General features: G+C 51.4%; 1 protein-coding gene across 2 annotated transcripts in view; it reads right to left on the reverse strand.

The window, feature by feature from the left end:
- The window catches only part of IQGAP2 (IQ motif containing GTPase activating protein 2), a 1,114,959-nt gene that overhangs the window by 619,899 nt on the left and 471,323 nt on the right, over positions 1-23,737 (reverse strand). The window lies entirely within an intron of this gene.

Below are 23,737 nucleotides of genomic sequence, written 5' to 3' on the forward strand. Positions count from 1 at the left end.
GATAGTCGTACTCGGCATCCTCCTCGCCCGCACCGGCGGAATGCGTCGGCGAGTACCCCAGGGTTTGTGGGGACACAGGTTCCACCAAAGCCGAAGAGCCCTCGGAGTCCCTTTTGTTTTTGAGAGGGATCTTAAAATGTTCCAATGCCGGCTCCGTCGTGATCTTCCTTTTGAGGAGCGACAGTTTTCCGGTGTTGGCGTCGATGGTTACCTCACGACGTTCCTCTTCAGCAAGCGGTTGGAGTCGAAGCTTCGACACCACCAAGGCCGCTTTAGGTGCCAATACCTCCTTCGAGGGTCCACTCTGTTTCGGCGCGAAGGCCTTCGGCGCCGACTTGGGAGGAAAGGTGAAACGGATAGGCGTCTGCTCCTTCGCAGGCTTAGGCGCGAGCTTTGGCGCCACAGTGTCTTTTCGAATCCGCTGCAAGGATTCCGCCACCTTCTTCGTCAAGGCCGGAGAGGGCTTGACCGGCTCGAGCGACTTTTCGGCATCGAGAGCCCGATCACCCGCATGCGCCTTCTTCGGGGCCGACGCCCCATGGCCATGCGCGTCGTCGCCCAGACGCTTCTTCGGAGCCGACTTCGGGTCCACAACCCCTTTCGGAGCCGACGCAGCCGCGTCGGACGATTTCGCATTCGGCACCGACCCCGAGGACTTCGGGTCGGCCATCTTGGCGTGGCTCTTCGAGTCGGCCATTTTGGTTTTCTTGGAAGTTGACGCCTCCAGAACCTTCTTCACCAGCGCGACTTTCACTTTCGGTTTCGCATCCGAGGGTGCGTGACCAGTTGGCTTCACTTTCGTTTTCTTCGACGTAAGTGATGGGTCATAAATGTCCGTGACCGGGCCCGGAGGCGGGGACGTAGGACTCATAGTTAGATCTTGGGTAAGGCCCGAAGGCGATCCCTCGACCTGGGCCGTAGGAGGGGTAATAACCCCAGAGTCTGGTTGGGGATGCTCCTCCTCCGAGCTATCACCCATAGTGGCAAAAGCCTGATCGTCGTCCCCTACCTCGTCGGTGACTTCGCCAAAGTTCTCCGCACCCTCGTCATAGGTTTCCCCCTCGGATGCGGGATTATAGTCCGAACCTTGCGCGTCGTCTTCTCCCTCGACAGATTCCTGGAAAATGTCATCTGGTGGGGGCGCCGTAGCCGACAACTTAGCCTGGAGCCTATTGGCCCGACGAATCGTTAAAGTCTTCTTGCTCCGGAACTTCGAACACGCCATGCAGGTGTCTTCGCGGTGATCCGGCGACAAGCAGGTATTGCACACCGGGTGCACGTCGAGGTGTGAATATTTAGAGTTACACACCGGGCACTTCTTAAACGGAGTTCGCTCCATAGCAAGAGTGTAGTGTAGGCCCGTCCGCGCCGAAAGCACGTGGAAGGGCAGCAAGAGATCGGAGCTGAGAGTCAGAAAGAAACCCGTACGCAACTATACCGACGCCCAGCCTAAAGACCTTTTGGTCTCGAGTAGAAGTTGAACAACTATCGGTTCCGACAGAGGGAACCGAAACACATCCGAACCCAATGGCGGAAAAAAACAATCTGGGGATGGAGGCGATGCCCATGCGCACTGTAGTCCAGGGGAGGAGCCACCTATCTCGTGATACTTCGAAGACTCTTCCAGGACAACAATGTGCAATCATCCGGACCCAACACTAGGTGGCGATCTATGCACAAGATATGAATTCAGCAGCCCACATGCCTCGAACTTGGCTTGGTAGTTTAGTCTGCCCTGTTCCCATGATGCACTGGGCCAGGGACAGACTGATTTGCATATAGCCAGGTTCTAAGCTGGGATGGGGCAGTGAGATAAATAACGGTGATGGATCAAGCCCTGATCTTTGGACTGGGTAAGAGTGGTCTGCTTAATTCAGACACTCTGTTCATCACCACCCCCTTTTCTGAATCGTTTTTGGCCACTATAGGTGTGGCAGGGTATACTCAGACATGAGTCCCTTTCTCACTGCACCATCAGGATTCAAGCAAGCCGGGCCGAAGACGGCTGAAATGCCAGAAACCGGTCCCCGCTAGCTTGTCTCCTTTCTGGTGAAGAATTGGCTTGGTATTTTAGTCTGCCCTGTTCCCATGATGCACTGGGCCAGGGACAGACTGATTTGCATATAGCCAGGTTCTGAGCTGGGATGGGGCAGTGAGATAAAAAACGGTGATGGATCAAGCCCTGATCTTTGGACTGGGTAAGAGTGGTCTGCTTAATTCAGACACTCTGTTCATCACCATCCCCTTTTCTGAATCATTTTTGTCCACCATAAGCGTGGAAGGGTATACTCAGATGTGAGTCCCTAGCTCATTGCACCATCAGGATTCAAGCAAGCCGGGCCGAAGACGGCTGAAATGCCAGAAACCGGTCCCCGGTAGCTTGTTTCCTTCCCAGTATAAGAATTGGCTTGGTAGTTTGGTCTGCCCTGTTCCCATGATGCACTGGGCCAGGGACAGACTGATTTGCATATAGCCAGGTTCTGAGCTGGGATGGGGCAGTGAGATAAATAACGGTGATGGATCAAGCCCTGATCTTTGGACTGGGTAAGAGTGGTCTGCTTAATTCAGACACTCTGTTCATCACCACCCCCTTTTCTGAATCTTAAATGGAAGAATAAGCGCAGCTAGCCATGCTTCACAATGCATAAGAAGTGGTTGCATTGCCTACTATTGGAGCTCTTTTCCCCTAGGAACAAGCCTAGATCTAATCACCACCTGACACCTCATCAGAAAGTGACAGGGAGACCCATGAATGTACAAATAAATGCTACTAGAAGTAATGTACAGGGAGAAAGTACTGCAGAAATCCTAAATGATGAAATGCATGTTTACCTTTATGAATTAATCAAGGTTGCAAAGTTCATTTCCAAACAGTAACCACAGTGAAGGAGAAGCGTGCCAATGCGGAGATTGACCTCCCAGTTGTGCACACAGACCATGAAAGATGAAGGAGGTGCCACAGATAATTGGCTAAATAAGTGGTTTTCTTCTCTAACATCTTGAATGTCAGGACTGTTGGGAGACTTGCTGCCAGCTATTGTGGTCCTAGCAGTTGTATATTGTGCTATCCAAACTGCTACCAAGGAAGGAGGGATGTTTCCAGTTAGGACACCAACTAGATGCTCAAGGCAACACATTTCACTTAGTACCTAGTGTAGATCAAGGTTTAGAATCAGTAGAAATATCAACTAGAGGGAGAATGTTGTAGAAAAAATGAAATATGAAAACACTGCGCAAAAGTAGACAACAGCAGAGAGCGTCACACATTTATGCGTGGTAAGAGAGCAGTGCAGGCCAAAAACTTTTGCTGATGAGAAAGTGGGGAAGACAGTGGAAGACAGAATGCATGACGTACATTGTTAAAGGAAAACTTGTGTTTGCCAAGCTCGAGCTAATTTAAGGCCTTATCACAGAAGCACACTGGCACATATTCTGTGTTTTCAATAGAAAAACGATTGACAATAAGAGCAGGAGATTGAAATAGCTGAGAGCACATGGAATCTGATAAGAGGTGTTAGGTGCACAATAATAAAGCACACATACAAATACACATGCATTCAAGAGTAAAAGAATACTTAGTTTGTTAACCATTGTTAGAACTGCAATGAAGAATTATAGAGAATTAGATTAAAGTTTAGGGTCACAGGTGACTTCAAGTTTTGTACCCAACATATAACATTTAATTAACTTAATGTTTCATCTTTTGTAACAAGTATTGTCTGACTGTGTATAAAAATAGCTCCCTGCGAAGCAGCAAATTTACCTGTTAACCTGTGTGAAGACGTCACTTTGGAGAAATTAGCCAAAATATAGCTAATTGTTGAGGTTTTCCTGGAAAACCAGGAAAACGTGTTGTGTAAGAAAGCATTTTTAAAAATGCCATCAACGGGGGCGTGGCCAAGATGGCGGAGTGAGAGGACGCTTCTTCTCGATGCTCCCCGGCCCGACTAGGCCCGAGCCCTGAAATATAGCTCTTTCTCCCCCCTCCGGAGCTTAACGGCACGGGGAGAGATAGAGGAACCTGCAGAGATGACGCTGGTCGAGTCCTAGCCTCCGTTTAGCCTCAGGACAGCCCGGAGGGTGTTGAAGGTCCGGCCCGGGAGGCGCGAGGAGGAGGATGCCGACCCCAGAGCACGTCGGCCGGATGCACGCCGCGCCCAGTGCCGCTTGGAGTGAGCAGCTGGTGGAGACGCCGCAACGCCCCAATCAAGAGGTCCTGGAAATTTAGAGAAACCACTGTAGTGGCCCCGCGAGAGCAGCAGAGTGTGCCGCTTCAGTCCCGGCATACACATCTGGCCGCCCCCGGGAGGGCTTCGTAGGGAGAAGGGTGCAGACCCGGGGCCTTGTGCGGAGCCTCCCCCACTCGGCTCCTCCGGCGGCAGGACTCCACAACTTAGTGAACGGCGAGGCTCGCAGCGACGCCGGAGTCCCAGGCGGCCCCATGGCCTGCATAGTCGGACCCAGAGCGAATCTCGGCCATTAGCACTGTGACGCACAACGAATTTGGCCAAAGCCTAGCGATGGCGGAATCGCCCTGAAGGACCTCCGATGACGGCGGCGGCTGGGGAGTCCTGCGCATCTACGGAGGAATCCACGACACCTTCTGAACAGAGACGGAAAGAGGAGACAGTCACAGGTGATAATATCCTGGCCGCGGCAGACGGAGGCAGGTGAGGCCTACAGACGGAGTGCGCACCCTGCCATAGCTATCGCATCCAGACCCCCACGTGACGATACCAGAAGTACTGTCCCCAGAAGGTGCTTGGTGCAGTGGCCGGTGGCGATCCACGGTCCCTTGTCTACCACGAGATAGGAGACCCAAGATGGCGTCCGGCAAAGGCACCAAGCGGGGAGAGCGCACTCTCCCGGAGATGCTCAGCAGATCCCAACAGAGGGGAGATAGGGGGCCGTCTTCAGCAAGCCCGGCCGGAGGCTCGCAGAGTTCGAATGGAGGAGAGCCACCGGTAACCAGATCGTTTCTTGAGACGCTGTTTAGCACCCTCAGAGAAGATTTTCAGACATTGAAACAGGAAGTGGCGGGCGAGGTCCGGGAGGTACGAAGAGAAGTGGAAGAGATAGGGGAACGAGTGGCCACGGTGGAGGGCACGAACCACCGTATCGATGAGGAGTTAGCCCGGCTGCAACAGGAGGTGCTGCGCCTCAGAGAACAGCACCTAGATCTGCAGATGCATAACGAAGACCTTGAGAACCGCTCTCGGCGAAACAACATTTGAGTCCGGGGGGTCCGTCCTCGGACGAAGGCACGGATGTGACTGGCTATCTGATAGACCTGTTCCGAGCCATCCTAGGAGAACCACCGGAATTCCCGGTCAGGATCGACAGGGGGCATCGGGTGGGCCCACCACGGCGAGCATCAGCACCCCCCCCCGACATTTTGGCTTTCCTTCCGGACTTCCCACTAAAAGAGCGCATCATGGCGGAGGCCCAGAAACAATCTGGGTTCACTTTCCATGGCCACTCTGTGGGACTATATCAGGACTTGTCCGCCATTACTTTGCAAAAATGGAAATCATTCAAGATCGCCACAGACTTTTTGAGAGAGCACGAAACGCCATATGCCTGGGGCCACCCCTTCCGCCTTATCTTTAGATGGAACGGCACGATGCACCAACTTAGATCGCTCCAGGACACCTGTGAGGTCCTGGGGATCACGGCGGAGGAGGAAGATACGAACACGCCGAGCGGGAGACGCCGCCCCAGAGACGGTTGGCAGAGGGTGTCATGGAGACCGGGATCGGCCAACCCCAGAAGGCCGGATTCGCCCACCATTAGAGCCAACATGGCGGATGCGGTCTCCGAGGCGGCCAGAAGCAACGCAGCTACCGGTGATGTAGCTCTTACAGCATAATGACGCTCCGGGGGAGAACACCACAGCCTTACTGGAATAGCAGGTTCGGGTCTTGGAGGGCGGGGGGGGTGGGGAGAAGGGGGGAAGGGGGTAAGTGGCTGGATGTCCACATTGGTAACTCACCACAGACTTGCCCGAGGGCATGACTGGGACTAACATTTGTTTGGACTTCGGGGGTTTGTTGGGGGAAGGGGGGGGAGGGGGAGATCCTTTGGTTGGTTGCATGAAGGGTGTGCTGTGGAGTGGAAGGTGTTGCTGGGAGGGGGAGGGGGGGTTGGGCAGTCTGGGAGTTGGGTGGGGGGGGGTCTGGGGGGAATCACGGGGTCCGTCCAGTGCAACTGTGCTACTCATCACAGCCTTACTGTGCTTCTACACATCACCTACACCGCGCCTACCCCTCTTAGGCCGTGACACATTGCGTCTACCTTGGTCTAATCCACACAGATGACGGCTTTCACAGTGGTTACCCTGCACGTGAAGGGGTTAAATAATCCTATCAAGAGAAGGGCGGTTCTTTCTTTATTGGAAAATACCCACGCAGATATTTGTCTTCTACAGGAGACACATCTTTTGGCCAGAGACTGCCAGAGGATGCGCTCCCATAAGTTTCCCACTCAATTCTTCTCCTGCAATACCACTAAGACCGCTGGGGTCGCAATTTTGGTATCCCACAGGTTTAAGGGAGAGATTCTCCATAAGTTTGCTGAGCAGAAGGGTAGGCTCCTGGCTTATAGGGTCAAGTACGGGGGACTGGCTTTCACTGTTGGATCGATGTATAGCCCCAATGAAAACCAGGAACGATTCCTGCATTCGGTAGTGGTGGATATCACCGCCACACCAGATAGACACGTCATCGTAGGGGGGGATCTGAATATGGTCTTCGACTCCTCCCTGGATAGGTCCGTGCAACGGCGTCCGCAGACTGGGGAGATCTTGCAGATGGGCAAACGCCAGCTGGAGGACTCGGATCTCCATGACCTCTGGCGTTCCTTGCATCCTACCACCCGGGATTATTCCTATTATTCACACGCTCATAAGACCTACGCTCGCCTCGATCATCTCCTGGTCTCCAAACCGTTCTGCGATTTAGCCATAGCGTCAACGATAGGGGTTCTTTCTCTATCAGACCACGCCCCACTTATGGCAGAGTTTCAATTGCCACCGATATCGCCGAGGCGCGGGGTGTGGCGCCTCAGAGATACCTTGCTGCACAGAGACGGTGGTAAAGCATATTCAAGATTCAATTCGGGAATACCAGGAGCACAATGATAACGGTGACACTTCCCTAACAACGCAGTGGGCGGCAATGAAGGTGGTGCTTCGAGGGGAATTTATTGCCATCTCCTCAGCTGAGAATCGGGAGCGTCAACGGAAACGTGAGGAACTCACAGGCAAGGTGCGAGAACTGGAACAGGTCCACCAGAGGACGGGGGCGCCCAGAATCTGGAAGCAGCTTAAGGCGGCGAGGAAGCTATTGGCAGCCTTGGATACGGACAGGGCGGAATACGCTGCATTGCGCTTGAAGCATGCATATTATAATGGTGGGGACAGGTGTGGAAAAGTCCTGGCACACAAACTTAGAGAAGAACACCAGAAGCACTTAGTGAAGGAGCTATCGACGCCCTCCGGGGAGTCGGTAACGGAAGATGACCAAATAGCTGACGGCTTCCGCCGATTTTATGCCGACCTCTGTAGGGGCGAACCCCCGTCAGCACAGGCAGAGGAGGCCTACCTGGCCTCGGTTGACCTTCCCTCCCTCGCTCCGGAGCAGGCAGAATATCTCGAGAGGGATATTCGAGTGGAGGAAGTAATCACAGCCATCTCCAGGCTTAAACACGGGAAGGCCCCGGGCCCCGACGGTTATACCTCCCTCTTTTATAAGACTTTCTGCCCCACGCTGGCCCCGATCCTCACGCGCCTATTTAACTCCTTCTCCGAGCCTGGAGCTATTCCTCCGGATCTGCTTAGGGCAACGGTTTCGGTTATCCCCAAGCCGGGGAAGGACCGGTCGCAATGTGGCTCTTACAGGCCTATCTCCCTCTTGAATATTGACCTTAAGTTGTACTCTGGGATCTTGGCGGCCCGTTTAGCGCTTCACCTTCCGGGTCTAGTAGACTCGGATCAGGCCGGGTTCGTCCCGGGGAGGCAGACGGTGGACAGCACCAAGAGGGTGGTTCATGTTCTGGAGAAGGCCTCCAGGATACCCGGAGAAAGGATGTTACTAGCAGTCGACGCGGAGAAAGCCTTCGACAGGGTGCACTGGCCATATCTAGAGAGAGTTCTGGCGAAAGTCGGCATTGGCGAGAAGTTCCGCACTCTGGTGTTTAACTGCTACAAGTTTCCATCAGCAGTGGTACGGGTTAACGGTTGCAGTTCCCATCACTTCGCGATCGAAAGGGGTACCAGACAGGGGTGTCCATTATCCCCCCTCTTATTCGCGCTTTACATGGAACCCCTGGCCCAAAGAATACGTCAAAATCCGAATGCCCTGGGAGTTAAGATGGGGGAGTACACCCACACTATCAGTCTGTATGCAGACGATATCATTCTGACATTGGAGGATCCGGGGAGGTCGCTCCCTGCTTGCATCGACGAGATGGAAGCCTTCGCTGCCATAGCGGGCTTTAAGATGAATATGGGGAAATCGGCGGCCCTTGACGTCTCACTCACCGTGGCCACCAGAACCGATTTGCAGAGGCGATTTCCCATGCGCTGGTCGAAAGATCTGGTGCCTTACCTGGGCATTCTTCTGGCGCCTACACTACCTGCCATGGTGACTGCGAACTAAACCGCCCTAGGCTCTAAAATTAAGAACTGGGTCGCTGGAGCAAGGGCACATTGTCCTGGCTGGGTAGAATTGCTGCGGTGAAAATGACCATCTTGCCGCAGGCGCTTTACCTATTCCGCGCCCTGCCGCTGCAGCCCCCGAAGGGATGGCTGCTTCAGACTCAGGCGGACATTGCGCGCTTCATATAGCAGGGCCGTAAACCCAGACTCAAGAGGACCTTGGCCACTCTGGCACCCGAGGCAGGGGGGCTCGGAATACCGGACCTCCGTAAATATTTTCAGGCGGCCCAACTAAGGTATCTGGTAGAATGGAGCAAATGGGAGTCCGACAAACACTGGCTCTTTCAAGACCAGGCAGTTGCGGGCCGGACCTTGCAAGAAGTGCCCTTTCTGCGGCGGATACATCGCCCTTCCAATTTATATGCATCTTATATCACACGGGTCCTCTTGAGGGTGTGGGATGCCACGAATTTGACTCACTCACTTACCACCTTCCCCTCTCCGTTCACGCCCCTGATCGATAACCCAGAGTTTAGCCCTGGCACGGAACCACGAGCTTTTGCACGTTGGCGAGCTGCCGGGTGCAGGGCTCTTTTTCATCTGTATGGCCCGGAGGGCATAATCCCGTTCCCAGAATTCAGGAAAGAATATCAGTTGCCGGAGGTAGAAAGGTTGCGCTATATGCAGGTGCGCCACTGGGCACTGCAGCCACAGACTCGAGAGTCGGCAGATCGGAAGCTTCTACCATATGAGAAATGGCTTGTAACACGCACCTCAGACAAAAAACTCATTTCGGACTTGTACAAATTCTTGCAGCCCTCCCCTTTGACATCTATAACCCAGGTAGGGAACGATGGGAAAGAGAATTAGGGAGATCCTTAAGCCGTAAGGAATGGGACAGCATCGCATATAGGGCCTGACACTCCGCATATCACACTGGGCTAACGGAGACATTTACAAAAGTGTCCACATATTGGTATTACACGCCCCAAAGGTTACACGAGATGAATCACAACATTGACGCCACCTGTTGGCGAGCATGTGGGCAACCGGGTACCCTCACTCATGTTTTATGGGAATGCCCGATACTAGCTCCCTACTGGAAGGAGGTTTTAGACTTGATTGACTTCAACTTTGAGATTGAATTGCCTCGTTTTCCAGCATATGTCCTGTTGGGCTTGCCCAACGGATTGATATATCCTCTGAAGTCGCGTAGAGGGAGGCAAATTGCGATAGCACTGGGTTCAGCTGTTCAAAATATACTTATTCATTGGCGCACTACCACACTTCCCTCCACCACAGGGTGGTTGCATAGACTATGGCATGTCCTGGGAATGGAAAAATTGTCGCTCATGGTGGCGGGAGAGGTGGAACAATTTAATGAACTATGGCAACCGTTTCACTCATTGCTTGTGGGGGAATTTACAGAGCTTACGTGCCCCAAATATCTCCGCCTGTTGAGGCTGACTACATTGGCAGACTTGGAAGGCCTGCGAGCCTAGTTGCGAGGGCACAGGAGGGGGGGGCGGTCTTTGGAAGGGTGGGCGGGTGTTGCTCTGGGGCACTGGACGGGGTTGGGGGGGAAGGGGCATGGTTTGGTTCGGGGAGGTGGGGAGTTGGGGGGTTTGTTCACTTTGGAGCACCTTGTGGTAGCATAGGCACCAGCCATTGCATTTGAATGTACACTGCTTTTACAGGACCCTAACGCGCTGGTGCGCTATTATATGACTGTATCGGACGCTTGCTCCCATGTGTCAACTGTTTGTCTTTTTTTTGTGAGTGCTTAATAAAAAGCTTTAAACCTAAAAATGCCATCAACAAAAGGTTTACGGTGCTAAGATCGCCATCTTCCCAGCTTCCAGGTATAAGCAGAGTTATTGAAGAAAAATATATATTTTTTTTTATCACAGGTTTTGCATTTTTAACTGGTAGTTCATTTTGTCAACTATTCATAATTCAAATTGCTTGCAGTTTGTGGTGGAAACAGCTGTAAAACATATAGATAAACCCAAAAGCTATATATTTCTGGAAACTAGACAAAAATCCTTAATTTAGCAAAGGCTCATTTGTGTAGACTGCTCATGGTTTTACCAAAGAAACAATTTGATGGAATAAAAATAATAAAACGAAGTAAGAAAAAATAGCAATAAGTGACAACGCTTTCGTCTGCAATATTTTGTCCCATTGACTGATTTTCTGAAGTAACATACCATTACGTTCGTTAGACCCTTCTGGTCGCAGGGATATATAATTTCCGTTGGTTGTCTAAAAACACACAATACCCCGGAATTAAAAAACTGTGCTGCAGCTGGTAATGATTTTTCATTGTGTGCCGACCATGCAGCAATTCATATGTTACAATCTAAAGAAAAAATGAAGGAAACCTATGTATTTTTGAAATGTGCACAAAATGCTAATTTTAAGAATAGCGGGTATTTATTAGTACACTCCTGAATTTGTAGTTATCCATTCCACCTTGTGATTCTGAGTGTATTTTGCAAAATTTGTTTTTTTGCATACTGGCTTACATTTTGAAGCCACACATGGAGAGAAAAACAATTTCTAATAACAAATGTTCTTCTAGTCTCTGCTCCAACACTTCTCCTGCCAACAACAGTACAACAGGAAAGGCTTCAAAATCTGGCATGGAGACATAACATTTTTGGCATAATAAAATGACCGTTTCTGGAGTTGGGGGAAGCTGTGGAATTTGGGTCCAGGCTCGGCCATCATCCAGGGAAACCTACCAAACCCAGACATTTCTGAAAACTAGACACTGCATGGAGTCTAGGGGAGAGTCCCCTACATGGATCCTACAATGTCTTCTTACCAAGAATGTCCTTTAAACCTAAACATTTTTTAATATTAGGTACTTTCTTCTCATTTCTGTGAGAGAGAGTTCAAGAATCTGCAGACATCCACAAAATTATCATCAGCAGTTTCCACACTTCTCCAAATAAAATAAGATACCCCACTTATGTGGCTGGGTCTTGCGCATTTGCGCAGGAAAGGTTCATAAACCTGAAGTGGAGACATTAGATATTTGGCATGTAAAACAACCCTAGCACCTGGGACTGGACCAGATCAAACAAGAGATCATGTAAAGACCATTTTAAATCTAGTGTCTAGAGCAGTGCTTACCAAACATTTTAGAAGCACAACACAATTTTTAGAACAACAAACTTCCACGCCTCACCTAGCTTTATTGGACATGAGGCGGGTAATATAATTATGTAACTAATGCACTGTGTAGTAAGCACACTCCTTTACAGACAGCACATTTTACATTGAAATGGCTGCTAAATTTGCACACACATTTTGTTTTACTTATAAAACTATACTGCACACATATGATCATGTGTGGAAATCAACTTTCAGAGAATATTGATAATGTATGCATCACCCAGTAAAAGTGTCTAGATTTGCTTTGAATCTATTAAAATCCCTGTTTCCATCACACTTTAGAATTACAAATACAATGTGCTACATTTTTGCTTGCCCAACTGCTGAATGTGTACAGCTCATTTAAAGGTAGTTACATTGGATTGTGTTTAAAACAAATGACACCCTAAAATGTTTAATTTCACACTCCATGTACCCAAGCAAGATTGTTATATAATTAAATGCACTTTTTTCTCTGACTGCAAAGCAAGAGGAATGTGTAAACACTACTCCCCATGTTAAAAAAAATAAGCAGCAATTTGTCAGAAGACCTAGCCAGACAGACATTTGACCTCCGTCTCTGAATCACAACAAACAGGACAAGATATATACAGAATTTAAAGGCATCCTTATTTATTGCTTGAACGTTCACGACTCACCAAAAATAGGCTTGTGACCCCATCAGTGGGTTGCAAGGCACATTTTGGGAAACACTGGTATGGACGTTTTCTATACCACACAGGGTGAGTATTGGGAGGAAACATCTATATCTGCTTTTTCAGGGGTGTGCACGTGGGGTGGGGGGTCAGAAATACTATATGCAGATTCTGGAGTGGGAGAATGGCCTGATGGCAGGATGGGCGAACCCAGGCCTTTTGTTTCTGCTAAACAGAAATCCATAGTGTTGGACCTGGAGTTACCAGTCCACATAGGGTAGCCTGGCACAGAGTGGAAAGACATATCTCAAAGGCAATTTGTGCTATGCTTGCATCACACTTACCACAGTACCCCAGCGCCCATCCACTAAAAGAAGACACCACACCTTTTCTTTAATAAAATAAGCGAATACTGCTTTATGATTGATTTGGTTAGCTTATTCTGTTTGGCATGTTTCATTTAAACACATCGAGCATTTCCTCATTTGATAATCTGCATCAATTAAAAATTCATGTTACATTTGTTTCAAGAATCTCGTTCCTCCTTCCAGAGGAAAGGAAGCTAATACATTTGCTTATTACGCTAGTTCTCAAGCGGATTCTCTTGCAGATTAATTAAGAATTAACAGGATGTACACATGACATCTATCCAGAGGCACAAGATTATGCAATACTACAATTAGGGCACCTTTTTGCGCATCTCTCTTAGTAAACCTATCTATGCAATCAGTTAGCAGGAACCCGGACTACATACTCTCAGCAAATCAAGTACGGCCATTGAATACAGTCAGTCAGGAATTTGAGCTTAGGCCTCGTTAGGTTTTAATTTCTGTTAAGCATCAGAATTGGGCCCGTGGCAGTTCTTATGGATGGAAGGTCCCTATTGCAAATAGGATTGTCTTGTCGAATTGAGCTCCCTTGGCCCGCCGGACATCTACCACTCTGGTTCCAGAAATTAGGCCATCCACCAGACCATGGCAATTCCTCCGTTGTTATGTACCATACTAGGCCCCAGTTCCCGGCTTACTTGTAGGCTTAGCGTTGTTCGTCTTGGATTCAGCCGACACGAGCAGCTGAGAGAGTTCACACCTCCCTGGCAGTCACTGGATTAAGCGTCTCCCACCCCTCGCAGACAAGGCAGACTTACACACTGGGCATGCGCTGCAAAGGGGACGCTTCAATGGTACTCCGCAACTGAAATTGATACGGCTCAGCCAAGTTACCACAGCTACCACTCCTTTCTTCCGCACCGCCGCGCTTCACTGGACCTGCGCGGGGAAGAAGCGTCTGTGGTGCGGCCCGGCCTCCTCCAGAAAGCCGTCAAGCCCTCCTCTGGGCCTGCGCATAGGAGGGGACGCTGGAAGGCCACACTATCACTTCCGTCACCTTCACCTCAGGAAGAGGCAGAGGACTAGCGGCTCCTCACTCTACGAAGGGGGGTCGCAACACCACACGCAGCCCCTATGTCACAGGTGAGAGGGGCAAGATGGCACAGTAGAGGGGATCACTTGAGGACGTGGGAGGGTATCGAAGTTTCACAGTCTCCTTGTTCTTCCTTCCCCCCCTGAAAACGACCAGTGTCCCCAGGTAGCTCTCACTCCCACAGATCCCAGGGGTAGTACTTTTCGCTCAGTCAGAGCCCCAACTTTTACTCAAGAACCTCTCAGCAAAAGCGACCACTCTTCCCTTTTCTGTGGAGACACCGGGGCAAGGATCACCAGGGAATCTCTAGGCAGGGCCAGGTCTTTGAGTACAGGAGCGGTGGCAGAGGTAAGGAAGCAACCCTCAGGGGAAGTGAACCCACTCAAGGCCCTATCCCCCTGACGCCACAGCCTGCACTCTAGCCAGACTTATCATGAACAAAATGGCCGACTAAAAGAACTCCCTTACATAACCTAGGCCCATGTCATCAGAAGGGATCAGAAGGTTCTAGATCTACCTAATGCTAGCCTATGACTCTGAGGTAAAATTTCGACAGTTGACAGGCCACCATTTTGTGAGGGTAACTGCTCTACCTCCATTTTAAAGGAGCACCTGCACCTCACTACCAATAAGTGAAAATAAGGCGCCCAGAGACTTAAAAGTCAACATCCAGATAAAAAAAATATATAGTGGACACCCAAGTAAAAGTCAGAGGCCAAAAATGGGATAAAATAAATAATAGTGAGGAGGGACCACCCAAAGGGCTGCAGGTCTAACACCTAGTGTCTGATGGATTGGAGGCAAACTCCTTTAGCGATCATCCAGGGGCTGATACAGTGTATTCTCCTTATGAGATGGGCCAGAAGAAAGATCCTATCCCCACCTTTTTTTCTGCCATGTAGAAATTTGTGGTGTTTTCTGGGCTTTCTACCTTCCCGCCCCTAATCTCCCCAGTGGATGTTGGGAGAACTAAATGTATTAAAGCAAAACCATGTTATCTAGGAAAAATGAAACATTATGCAATATGTGCTGAGCCATAAAGATGGGATTGGGGTGCCACATTGTGGCTTATTTTACGTATTTTATAAGAAACCCAGAGACACACTAGCCCAGGGGTCTCCAAACAGGTCCTGGAGGGCGGGATCCATGCCAGACGTTTTTGATATCCCCATTGAGATACATGTAGTTATTTTAAAAATCTGGCATGGATCCGGCCCTCCAGGACCGGTTTGGAGACCCCTGCGCTAGCCTCTAGTTGGAAGTGGCTAATAAAACAATTTGGTAGATAACAGGATACTGTTGAGAGAATCCTTCTTATATTACTCGAACAGCGCATCCGAGGCCTGTGAATTCTCTTTGGCAGCACACCAAAGGGTTGTTTATATGGATTAATGTTGGTTCAACCTGAAGTGCAATATAAATTCACAGTTTCCCTCGTAACTGTTACTGGATTGACACTTTTCCTTACATCTCAACTGATGAACATTTGTGGGTTTTCAACATATTGTAGTTTGTTTGTAGAAATATCAATTTCATAACTAGTACATGACATGTACATACAGCCATTTATTGGATACAGACTACCTCTAGGAAGGAGTGCAATATTTTTACACTGCCGAAGGTTTGGGAGACAGCATATATTTTATGAACTCTCCCGGTTTCTCAAGATGAGAGGGGCCATGGTATGAATATGTTAATGATGTGAGTCTCTAACATGCAAGTTGCTAAAACTCCCTTACTTTGCCTTATCAATGATCAGCCATTGAAAAGAGGTTACACACAGAAATACTTTTGACAGCCAAAATCATTCACCACTGTTGGGCAGAACAAACACCTCAATTCAAGAAATTATTGGTTTAATTACTCATTAGCTCCTCTCCTCCATAAACTCCTTTTCTTCACTGACAGTAAGAATAAACGTTTACACTGATCCCTTTTGAAATACTTTATCTAGAGATTGATATTCTACAATATTGCTCACAACCCTAATGTTATTAACAAAATACTACCTAATCCAACATGACCTAATTTAACTAGTTTGATCAGATCATCAGTTAATTATTTCTCTTTCTGTTCCTTGCAGCTGCTTGTACCAGAACGAATAATAACCAACCACGGAAGTTAAACTACTTAAGAGATCCTCTATCGATTCCCTAACCTCATCTATAGGATTGGCCATATCAGCAGACGCTGATTCCTCCATTCTTCTGCTGCACTAAAATGATAAATAAAAATATTTTAAAAACTCTTACATCATTGATACACTGGCCCTTCCACCACCCGGCCTTAAAAAATCATAAGGGGTGCTGAGTCTCGGCTCCGCGAGCCTGTACTTCCAGCGCTGTAATCCTGTCTCATATCCTGTATTCTGACCGTGGCGGCGTGATGCTGTGTCCGCGCTGAGTCTGCCCGTGTGCCTCCGGGATTCCTGCGAGCTATACTACCGGAGAAATTATCGCCGAAGCCTTGGACCTGCGCCCCGTTTGCCTCCGCTCCGCCGAGGGTCGCAGAACCAACAACTGCCTCTCTTCTGCTGGTCACTCCGGCGATTGCATTTTTTCGCGGCGGATTGACAATGGAATCTCCTGTGCGACGCTCCGGAACCGTGAGCGGTGTATGCGACGACGGCCCGCCTGGTGCTATCTTCATACCGTGCCTAGCCCCTTCTTCGTGCATACACCCCTGGGAGGAAGCGATGGCGGCCACTTTCCCCGTGCGAGCTGGGGCTGTCCTGTGCCACGACTATGCCGTCCGGCCCACCGAAGACCTGAAGGATGCGACACCTACGCAGTCCCCTGAGACGGGACTGGAGGCCCTAACCTCAGAGCCGACATACGGGACCGTTCTTGCCGCACTGACCAAGCTCCGCCATGACTGTTATGCCTCCTTCCAAAGGATAAGTGGGCGTCTCGACGATGTTCTTCTTCTGAGTCCCGGGAGACCAATCAGCTACCAGAACTGTGCTGGCTCGCCCCTGCTGACTTTATCCGGGGGCTCTGAGGTGCAGAATTTGTGCGGAGAGTTGTTGTCTTTCCCTGTCTCCCTACTTCACCTTCAGCGACGGGACGATACCCTCAGAGGCGCTACAATGTTTCCCCTCCAGTCGAACATTGCAACTTTCTCGACTGTAAGGTTAGTGTATCAGACTCTGCCTTCGTCTGTCTCGTTCCCCTTTACATCTGCAGCCCTGGGAAGAACTTTTCTCAGACGGTGGTGTGAAAAGCGATTTTTGAGTCTTGGGGTGTTTCTCCTGTGTGTCTACAATATCGAAAGTGCCGGGAGGCGCCCATCTTGCCTCTGCCTCCTTCTTCTTCACCAGTGGTGGCCATCTTGTCTTCCTGCATTGTCTGACCCGGACCTCCCCTGTCGGCCATTTCCGAAGAGTCAGTCAAGATCTGGCCAGGGCTGAAGGGAATCCGTTCAACACTCTTAAAAGTTGGCTGGTGGGACTTGACTCGGACTGTCTTTTGCTACATCCATTGAAACTACAATTGCCTGGTGTGCCGGACTGTTTGCGTCACGTTGCTGCACTCTCCTCTTGACTGTGTTCCCCCGAAGAAATGCGTTACTTACCTGTAACAGCAGTTATCCAGTATTGGTGTCTTTCATAGATTCACATGCCTGAATCATTCCCCGTCGCCGAGACGGGAGCCTCCGGTACATAAAAAAGTAATGTCCTAAGGACATACATAGAGAATATAGGCCGAAGGGCCTCCCCTTATGGGGCCTTTCCACGTCCTTATGTAAAAGGACCGAACTCTCATCGTTAGCCAATCAGCTCCGACCTCCTTCTAGAACCTTCCCGGGAGGAGCCTCCGTCCCTCAGATTTTCGTACGCACCCAGCTAGGGTGTCGCAATGTAGACCTAGAGGTACGTGAGTCCTTACCGGGGAGGCGGGAGGGTTGCATGTGAATCTATGAAAGACACCAATACTGGATAACTGCTGTTACAGGTAAGTAACGCATTTCTTATCCAGTATTTGGGTGTCTTTCATAGATTCACATGCCTGAATCAGAGTAGCCAGCAGTTATACATGCATAGTGGTAAAGCACATTCTCACATCTAGCAGGCCTGCATAAAGTACAGACAACATGAGAAAAACATGGTAATATACAGTCATGCATATAGCAGAGAAAACCATGAAGAATGTGCATACCTGGATGGCGGGACGAGGTAAGGCTCACCTTATTGGAATAGATGGCGCAGCACCGCTTGTCCCACTGCAGCGTCCTTCTGCAGTTCGATGTCCAGGCAGTAGTGCCTGGAAAAGGTATGCGGGGACTTCCATGTCGCCGCTCGGCAGATGTCCAGGATCGACACTCCAGCGAAGAGCGCCGCTGACGTTGACATCGCTCTGGTCGAGTGGGCAGCCACTCGGTCTGTCAAAGGCCGTCCGGCCAGATCATGGCAGAAAGCAATTGCTGAAGAAATCCAGCGTGAGATGCTCTGTTTTGTCAAGGGTAACCCCATGCGCGGGTTGCTGTAGGCTACAAAGAGTTGAGAAGACTTCCTGACGTCTTTGGTCCTGTCCAAGTAGAATTTGAGACACCTTTTAATGTCCAGGGAATGCAGCGCCCTTTCCGCTGCCGTGGAAGGGTCCGGAAAGAACGACTTGAGGACAATTGGTTCGTTCAGATGAAAGTCTGACGGCACTTTGGGAATGAATTTGGGGTTGGGCCTGAGTACCACTCGGTCGTGCCTGAATTGGAGATACGGTTCCTGAATGGACAGCGCCTGAAGTTCGCTGACCCTTCTGGCCGACGTCAGGGCTAGCAGGAGAGCCGTTTTCCAGGAAAGATGCTTGAGCGACGCCCGGTGTATGGGCTCGAATGGGTGTTTCATCAATTGGTTTAGCACCAAGTTCAACTGCCAGGTTGGAGGAACTTTCCGAGGCCTCGGAAAGGATCTGTAGAGTCCTTTTAGAAATTGCTTCACCAGTCGACTGGACCAGAGGGAGGGTCCCGAAGGGGTCCTGGTGAACCTAGAAATCGCAGCCAGATGAACCTTAATGGAGGCGTGAGCCAGTCCCGATTTAGCCAGGTGCAGCAGGTACGGTAGCAGCTGTACTGGGGTGACCCGGAGCGGGTGTAAGTCGCGTTCCGAACACCACACGCAGAACCTCTTCCATTTCAGCGAGTAGGTCTTGGTCGTGCTGCTCGCTCTCGCTTTGGCCAGTACTGCCCTGCAGTCCTGTGGTATGTCTAGCTCCCCGAACTCACAGTGCTCAGGAGCCAAGCCGATAAGTTGAGCGAACGGAGGTTCGGGTGGTGTACCTGGCCTCCGGACATTGTCAAGAGGTTCGGGAGTTGTCGCAGGTGAATCGGCGGCCTGATGGATAGGCGAAGAAGATCCGAGAACCAATGTTGTCTCGGCCAGTACGGAGCAATCAGGATCAGCGTGCACGGTTCCGTCCTCATCTTCCGGAGGAGCCTCGGTATCATCGGGAACGGCGGAAAAGCGTACGCAAACACGCTGGACCAGCCGATGGAAAAAGCATTTCCCAGCGACCCCCGTTGGGGATGCCAGCTTGCGTAGCTTCGGCATTTGGTGTTCTCTGCCGTCGCGAAGAGATCGATCCTCGGGGTGCCCCATTGTGAGAAGACGTGGGCCACCGTGTCGTCGTTGAGCTCCCATTCGTGGGAGAGAGAGGTCTGCCGGCTGAGGGCATCCGCGATAGTGTTCTCCTTCCCTGGAACGTACTCCGCCTTGAGGGAGAGGCCGTGCGCCACCAACCAGTTCCAGATTTTTTGCGATTCTCGTGAGAGAGAGAGAGATCGCGTTCCCCCCTGTTTGTTCAGGTAGTGCATCGTCGTGGTGTTGTCTGTTTTGACGAGCACAGGGGAAGAGCCGATGCGTGGCAGGAAGGCCTGAAGAGCCAGGTACACTGCCCTCAGTTCCAGGAGGTTGATGTGTAGTTGTGTCTCCTGGGCGTCCCATTTGCCGCTGACTCGGAGGTCTAACAGTACTGCGCCCCAGCCTTCCAGTGAGGCATCGGTCGTGATGACCAGTGGTGCCGGCGGCAGGAGGAACGGCAATCCGGCCGTCAGGTGAGTCCTGTTTCTCCACCACAGCAGGGCCTTTATGATGGCCGGCGTGATTGTGAGAATGTCGTCGAAGGAGCCCGAACACTGTTTCCATTGTCTCGCCAACGCTTCCTGTAGGGGGCGCATGCGGAGCCTGCAGTGCGGTACGAGGAGAATGCATGAAGACATCATCCCTAGCAAAGAGGTGAACGTCCGGACCTTGATGCGAGGCTTCTTGGCCACCGCCGCGGCCAGAGACAGTACCTTGCAGATCCTGTCCTCTGAGGGGAAAGCCTTCGCACGCTCCGTGTCCAGGGTTGCCCCTAGGAAGGTGATCCTCGTTGACGGAGTAGTGCATGATTTTTTGAGGTTGATCGTCAGACCCAGCTGTTGGAAAAGAGCGCTGCAGGCGTTGAAGGAAGCCAGCGCGTCCTCCGGGGAAGGAGCCTTCACCAGCCAGTCGTCCAGGTAGGGGAACACCTGGTGACCCCTTTGTCGCAGGAAGGCAGCCACGGGCGCCAAGCACTTTGTGAAGATACGTGGGGCAGATTTGAGGCCAAACGGCAAGACCTTGAACTGGTAATGTCTGCCCGCTATTTCGAACCTTAGGTATTTCCTGTGCCTGACGAGTATGGGGACATGGTAGTAGGCGTCCTGCAAGTCCAGGGAGACCATCGAGTCGCCTCTTTCCAGTGCTCCTAGGATCTCCTGGATTGTGACCATCCGGAAGGATTGACTCCGTAGGAAGGCATTGAGTGCCCGGAGGTCTAAGATCGGCCTCCACTTGTCCCCTTTCTGTTGGACCAGGAAGAAGTGGGAATAAAAACCCTTCCCTTTCTGGGAGTCCGGGACCTTTTCGATGGCTCCTTTGTCCAACATGGCAGAGACTTCCTGGAGAAGGAGGTGCAGGTGTCTGTGAGCACGCTTCAGCGGGGGGGTGTTGGGAGGGGTGTTGATCAGTTCGAGGGAATGTCCAAATTGAATTATTTGTAGTACCCACCGATCCGTAGTGATTTTTCGCCAATTGTGGAGGAAGTGGGTCAGTTTTCCCCCAATTCGAAAGGATGGAGACGGTGGTGGGACTGGCTGGAGTAAGTGGTCACTGGCGGCCGCCAGCGCCCTTCTTGGCGGATTTGCCTCTGAAGGACGATCTCCCGTAGGATGACTGTCGGGACTGTTGTTTCTGTTGTGGTTGGTTCCTGTTGCCATAGGAATAGGACGACCGATTTTGGTAGGAACCTCTGTAGGAGTACTGACCTCTGGAGCGGCCTCCCCGAAAGGATTGGTTCCGGGACTGGAGGGAGCCCAGAGCCCTCGCCGTGTCAGTGTCTTTCTTGATGGCCTGGAGTGCCTCGTCTATCTTTTCCCCAAAGAGGAATTGCCCATCGAACGGCATATCCAGCACCTTAGATTGGACCTCCTGCCGAAAAGACGTAGCCTTGAGCCAGCCCTGGCGGCGGAGCACGGCAGCCCCGGCCAACTGGCGGAATCCCGTCATGGCCGCGTCTATGGCGCAGTCGATAATTTCAGCCGCGGAGTTTTGTCCCTCCGCCAGAAGAGCTTTCACCTCGTCCTGGACCGTGGCCGGCAGGCCTTGCAGGTAGGGAGCTATGTCTTCCCATAGCTGGCGGTTGTAGCGGCCCAGGAGGGCGATGGAGTTTGCCACCTTGATGGACATGGCGGATGTGGTGGAGAACCTCTTGCCTATGGTGTCCAGCTTCCTTCCTTCCTTGTCCGGGGGCGCGGACAGCGGCGAGGAGGGGTTTCGGGATTGTTTTTGGGCCGCCTGAGTGACAACCGAGTCCGGTTTGGGGTGGCCGGTCAGGCAGGCAGGTGCCGAGTTCGGGGCCTTATATTTTTTGTCTAGGCGCGGAACCACCGCCGGCACCGAGGCAGGCGTGAGCATCAGCTTCTTGCCCTGTTCCCAAAGAAAGTCTATCAAAGGAATAGACTTGGCTGATTTCTGTGTGTGCTCCTTGAAATCATGGAGGAAGCATTCCGTTTCCGCGGATTCCACCGCCATGTGAAACCTCCTTGCAGCTCTGTCCACCAGTTTGTGGAAACCTCCCACGTCCGCCGCTTCAGAGTGGCGCGGTCTCGGGGATGCCGGGGCAGACGAATGGTGTGATGACGCAGCATCGGCATCGTCGTCTCTGTGGTCCGAGGCGACGTCTTGCACCTCGCCTTCCTCTAAGTCCGTGTCATCCTCCTCGCTTTCCGATGAGTCCTCCGCCTGTGTTTGCGGTCGGAGTTGGCTCCGAGGACGGGCCGGGGGAGCGGAAGGGTGCGAGGCCGACGGTTGCGCTTGGGTGACCGGTACCTGGGCACCGCTGGCTGCGTCCGGGAACCTTCGTTTATAGTCCTGCACCAGGGATTTCAAATCGTTGACCAGAGACAGTGGCAAACAGATCATCGGGGTTTTCACCGTGTCTACGGTCAGGGAGCTGTCTTGATACGTCACTCCGTCCCTGATCTCTTGGACGTCCTGGTGTTCTTCGTGAACCTCCTGTTCTTCGTCCGACTCTTCACTTTGTAGTGTGTCTTGTTCATCTTCGGGTGCCAATTCCACCGTTGGGCGAACCGAGGGTGTTGGACTCGAGTGAATAGAGACTTCGACCAATCTCGATTCTTTCCAAGATGGCGCCGGGGTCTCTTCCGACGACGTGCGTGAAGATGGCGCTCCCGCCATGTGTGTTGGTGATTTGGGCACCTCCGTCAGGGTTAATGGTACCAATTTTTGCGGGGATAAGGGTTTCGCCGCCTTACTGATGGTAGGGTCGTGGACTTGAGATGCCTTAGTCGAAGGTGTGGTTTTTGAACTTGACTTCGACTGTTTAGGAGACGAACTTGACTTCGATGTCTTGGGTGACGAGCCTTCGGTATGAGGTGTTTTCGGCGAAGGCGTACCTGAAGATTTAGACCTCTTAGGTGACGAAGAGGCGGCCTTCGAGGTTTTCAGAGGAATGGTCGAGGAGACCGGTGCGCCCGAGGACGCAGTGGTGGTCGTCGTGGTCGCCGCGGAGGGCGATGAGGCCGCAGTAGTCGACACAGTGGTCGTGACTGAGGTGGTCCGCTTAGTAGATGGAGCGGGCTTCTTGAACCTCTGGCCATCCTTAACAGACACGGAGGAGGTGGTGGAGCGTGCCTCCGAAGGCTTCCGCGCCTTCTTAGGAGGAGTGTCTGTCTCTCCAGGGGACTGCACCCTGGGTCTCTTTTTGGAGACTTTGGAGGTCGCGGAGACACTACCCTCGGAAGATTCCAGAGTGTCTCGGACCTTAAGCCTGTCGAGCCATTCGCGAAGGCGAGTTTCCCGTTCCTTAACCGTCTTCTTTGGGAAGGCTCTACACACCCTACACTTGTCAGTGACGTGGTCAGGGTACAGGCAATATATGCACAGGTCGTGCTTGTCCTCCGCTTGAATCCGCTGCTTGCCGCAGGAGGAGCAGGCCCTTAGGAGGGCTTTCTTCTGTGAGTCCGCCATGGACGAAGTTTTCTTATTAGATTCCGACATGTAGTCGATGCTAGGATGAAATCCTTTTCGTAAAAGTGAATTTCGGTGAAGTTTGAGACTTCGAATTTTGGAAACCTGAAGAGCTCAGGTTGGAGACTCCCTAGCACAACGTGCGGTAGAAAAATCTGAGGGACGGAGGCTCCTCCCGGGAAGGTTCTAGAAGGAGGTCGGAGCTGATTGGCTAACGATGAGAGTTCGGTCCTTTTACATAAGGACGTGGAAAGGCCCCATAAGGGGAGGCCCTTCGGCCTATATTCTCTATGTATGTCCTTAGGACATTACTTTTTTATGTACCGGAGGCTCCCG

This window comes from Lissotriton vulgaris, chromosome 3_1 (genome assembly GCF_964263255.1).
Source record: "Lissotriton vulgaris chromosome 3_1, aLisVul1.2, whole genome shotgun sequence".
Lineage (NCBI taxonomy): Eukaryota > Metazoa > Chordata > Amphibia > Caudata > Salamandridae > Lissotriton > Lissotriton vulgaris.